Source organism: Marmota marmota, unplaced genomic scaffold (assembly GCF_001458135.2).
Source record: "Marmota marmota marmota unplaced genomic scaffold, marMar, whole genome shotgun sequence".
NCBI classification, from domain to species: domain Eukaryota; kingdom Metazoa; phylum Chordata; class Mammalia; order Rodentia; family Sciuridae; genus Marmota; species Marmota marmota.
In genome coordinates, this window is record NW_026000093.1 from 43,000,646 (window position 1) to 43,006,054 (window position 5,409).

The window sequence follows — 5,409 nt, forward strand, 5'->3', positions numbered from 1 at the left end:
TGCCATACTAGCAAAAGTACTATACAGATTTAATGCAATTCCCTTTAAAATTCCAATAATGTTCTTCACAGAAATAGAAAACGCAGTCATGAAATTCATTGGGAAAAATAAGTGGCCCAGAATAGCCAAAGCAATTCTCAGTGAGACAAGTGAAACAGGAGACATCACAATACCAGAACTTAAATTATACTACAGAGCTAATGTAACAAAAACAACATAGTATTAGCACAAAAATAGAACTGCAGACCAAAGAAACCAAAGAGAAGACACAGTGACATACCCATATAAATACAGTTAAGTTATACTAGACAAAGGCATCATAAACATACATTGGAGAAAGGATAGCCTCTTTAAAAATGTTGCTGAGAAAATAGGAAATCCATATGTAGTAGATTGAAATTGAACCCCTATATCTCACCCTGCACAAAACTCAACTCAAGGGCCTTGGCATTAGACCAGAGACCTTGTGCATACTAGAATAAAAAGCAGGCCCAACTCTCCATCACATTGATCCAGGAACTGGCTCAATAAAACTAATTGGTTCAATAAGACTCCTAAAGCACAAGAATTAAAATCAAGAATCAATAAATGGTTGGCCTTAAATTAAAAAGCTTCTTCACAGAAAAAAATAAAAAATCAAGAACATGGACCAAGAGCTTACAGAACGGGAGAAAATCTTTACCATCTGCACTTCAGATAGAGCATTAATTTCCAGGATATATAAACAACTCAAAAAACTTAACACTTAAAAACAAACAAACAATAAAACAAATAACGAAATCAATAAATGGGCAGAGAAATTGAACAGGTACTTCACAGAAGAAGAAATACAAATAGTCAAAAAATATATAAAAAATGTTCAACATCCCTAGCAATTAGAGAAATGCAAATCAAAATTACACTGAGATTCCATCCCATCCCTGTCAGAATAGCAATTTTCAAGATTACTAGTAATAATAAATGTTGGTAAGGATGTGGGAGAAAAAGGTTCACTTACACATTGCTGGTGAGACTGTAAACTGGTATAACCACTCTAGAAAGAAGTGTGGAGATTCCTTAGAAAACTTGGAATAGAACCACCATTTGACCCAGTTATTCTATTCCTCTGTATATACCCAAAGGACTTAAAATCAGCATACTACAGTGATGCCACTACATCAATATTTATAGCAGCTCAATTCACAATAGTCATGCTCTGGAACCAGCCTTGGTGCCCTTCAACAGATGAATGGATAAAGAAAATGCAGTATATATGCACAATGGACTGTTAGTCATAATGAAGAATGAAATTATAGCATTTTCAGGTAAATGAATGGACATGGAGACTATCATGCTAAGTGAAATAAGCCAATCCCTCCAAAACCAAAGGTCAAATATTCTTTCTGATATGTGGATACTGACCCATAACAAGGGAGGGAAAGTATAGAAGCTCATTGGATTAGACAAAAGATTAAAGGGAAGAGTGAGGGATGGGAATAGGAAAGACAGTAGAATGAATGGGACATAACTTTCCTAAGCTTATGTATGAATAAATGACCACTGTGACTCCACCTCATGTTCAAGCACAGAATGGGATCAAAATTGTAATGGATTGCAGCCCATGTATGTATAATATAACAAAATATACCCTACTGGCATATATGTCTAAAACAACAAATAAAAAATATATTAGAAAAAAGAAAGAGGGAAACTAAACTAGAGAAAGCAATTTAAAAAAACAAACTAAACAAACAAATGACATTTTACTTAAGGATAAAGACCTGACAGATCTATTGAAGAGAAATCATAAGCACAAAGACCTATTGCAGTAAAACTCCTAAATTCTAAGAGTAGTTAGGAAATAGTATGAGTTCCTAAGCAGAAAGAACAAGTTACCTGGGGGAAATGCAGAAGGGAAAAATAAAGAATTTTTTTAAAAGAAATTGGAAAGAGATGGATTTAAATACAGACAAAGGAAAGAATTAACAAAGGTAAAAAAAGAAAGACAAGAAACACAATAAAAGTAAGGATAGGTAAATGTAAAATCTTTAAAAAAAAAAAGGTTAATAATAGAAGAAAGCATCCCTCAGGAACTTGATGAGAAAGAAGAAAATAAATAAATAAAGCCAAAGAGACAAGCTAAAGAATGAGAAAAAGATGTTGGAGAAATTTTTAAATCACTAGAGAATGCTTATCTCTCTAAAGGCAAATCTTTTACAATAAAATTTAAAATCTACATGATAATAATGATTTTGTGGCAAAACATAAATGACTAAAATTGACCCAAAAAGAAATAGTAAAGTTGGATAGACCAATTATAACAGAAAGAAGAGTAAGAGGGCTATCATTTAAATAGGCACCAACACCAAATGGGTTCCTACGTAAATAGCTGTCTTATTTTTAAAGAATGGAACCTTTCAATGCTACTTGAAATTTCAATGCTACTCAAATTAGTCTAGGAAGGGGGAAATAGAGAAAACTCCCCAATTCATTTTTCCATAGCCAGTACAACATTAATGCCACACCTAGTAGAAGTTGGAATGAAAAAAAAAAAAAATATATATATATATATATATATATCACTTTGAACTAAGATGCAAAAACTTCTTAATGAATTATTAACAAATGGACATTAATAAGTTCTCAGTAAATGGTGTGCTGAAGTATAAAAAGTTTTATTTAAGGAATATGGGAGTGACTTGTTATCAGAAAATCCTTAGGGAACATCAACACAATCTATTACATCAACGAACTAAAAGCTAAAATCTGTAGAGTTCTATCAAAAGATCCTAAAAGGGCTTTGGTAAAATTCAGCAACCAATTCTAATAAAAACTCAAAACAAATAATGAAACTTTTTTGATTTACTAAACACAGTCCCCAAATCAACCACAACTCTTGTTCTAAATTAGAAAACACAACACATTAAGCCATTTTTATTCAAACTAGGAACTAGTTATTAAAACTTCTGTAGACATTAGAAAAGATTAAAATCGCATTTTTTTTGCTGATGGTATAATTGCATGCCTAGAAATCCATGAGACTCTAGTAAAAAATATACTAGTTTCATTAAGGAATTTGGTATACAAAATAAATATTAAAAGATAGATAGTTTTTCTCTACCAGTAAGTTACTAAAGGAAAATGGGAGAAATACTGTTTCTAATAGTGACACACTATATATAATTAATAGGAACTTATTTAACAAAAAGTTCACAGGATCTATAGGAAAACAAAACTATCTTATGAACAAATATTTACAAAAGATCTGAACTGAATATAATATTTTCTGGTTTGAGAGGGGTTAATATCATAAAATTGTTAATTGTTCCAAAACCAATACATAAACTTAGTTCAGTTCCAAATGGAATCCCTAAATGGGTTACTTTAGTTATCTAAAACATCTTTAGAATTTACATGAATGAAAGAATGCCCAAAAATATCTAAGAAAATCATGAAAAAAACAAACAACAACAACAGCAACAAAAAACCCCCAACAACCACCCACCAAACAACCATGTGGTTAGGGTACTCTGCAATTGTGGTAATCAAGTGAATAAGCTATGACATGGGAATAGACAAAGATCAGTGGGAAGAATACAGAATTGGAAATGATCCTGGTTTATATAGGAATGATATCAGATGGGTTAATAGCCCTGTAATATTAATAGCAACCATATAAAAGTTTTTCCAAGAAAAAGGCATATTCCCATGTAGAAAGAGAAAGGATTTGAACAGACAAATCATAGTTCCAAACACAACAAACCCGTGAAAAGAGACTCTAAAGCACAAGTAGTCAGGAAACTTCACATAACAAGAGTAGGGAGCTGTCACTTCATCCTTTCCAGATTGGCTGGGAAGAAAGCTAACATTTATTGCTGGCTGGGATGTGGGGAAAGGAAAAGGGTACTCTCACATCTCTGGTGGGAGTGTGAGAACTTTTTGTTGTTGTTGTAAAACTGTCAAGCAGCATCTCAAATTTTTAAAATATTTATACCTTTCAACCCAATGATCCCACTCTTGGGAATCTAGCCCACAGAAAGAAAATCAGCAGTACTTAAGGAACTATGCAAAGGTATTTCCTGTGATACTGTTTGGATTGGGGGGAGGTGCACAACTAGAAGCAGAAAGGATGCTTATTATAGAGAAGTGGCTGGGTTGAGTGTGAAACACCAATGCTAAGGAGTGCTAGACACCATTGAAGAACATGAATGAAAGTTCTACAGGTGACTTAGAGGGATTTAGACAGATGAAAAAGGTGTTTTAATGGATACCATTTTTTTTGTGAAACTAGAAAAAAAACATGCAAAAAAAAAATCTCATGTGTGTGCCTATCCATGTAGGGTTACATGAGTAGCTGGAAGGGGGATGATTCATTCAGGGCTATTTATATTGGTTACCTTGGGGTGTTGGGTGTGTCTGTGGGGAGCTGGACTTGGGGTTGGGGAGGGCTGGAAAAAAATCTATAGAGAACCACCCATCCTTTAGCACTTATTACTAACAGCCATGGGAAAAAATAACAGAAAGTAGTCATTTGAGTTCTAACTCCATGAATGCTATGGTGCTTTTGTTTAGAAAGATAGAATGGGATGTACTGTCATTTCTCATGCCCTTCCTAATACTGTTTAGTTGTTTATGCTTTTGGTCAAACAAAATATGTTTCTAAGAGCAAATTTTACAGTGACTCAAATATTCTATTCTAGATTATAACTAATAGGTGAGAATTAATTATTTGAAAGGTCCGTTCTCTATCTTGCGGGGAGAGCTGCTTCCTGGAAGTGTGTTACACATACTAGGCATTCAGGCATTTGCTAATGGGGATACTTCTAAACTGACACTCAGGAGCAAGTAGGAATCAGGAAAAGAGAAGTTGAGATGGGTTATTCCAGGCAGAGGAAACACTAACCAGACTGGCTTTAACTATTGACATTTGTTATGAGGAAGTACTCATAATCACAACTTTCATTTATAACAATTGACATTCATGGAAAGTTCATCATGTACAAAGTAACTTGCTAAATAATTTGTGTTATTAGCTCATGGACACCACATATTAAACCTAATATATCTAATCTACAGATGAGGAAACTGAGGTTTAGAGACCTGCTCAGGTGTCAAGGCCCCTAAGGACACAATACAAGGTAGAACTGGGATTCAACGTGCCCCCCCACCCCCATCTGTTGCCAAAGCCTGAGGTTTTAACCACTGTATGGCATAGCCTGCCAACCTCCCCTAACAGCAGGTGGCTGAGCCTGCATTCTGTATCCTTAACATATTGGTTACCTAACAACTCTCCTAGGCATGATCATCCTACCTGTTTCTCATTTCATTAGATGAAAGAATGTAGTAACATTTTCACAACTGGATATTTGTGTACTTTGTCTTTTAGATCTTTCTTGAAGAAATTGTTCAATGAAACAATTTCCAATATTA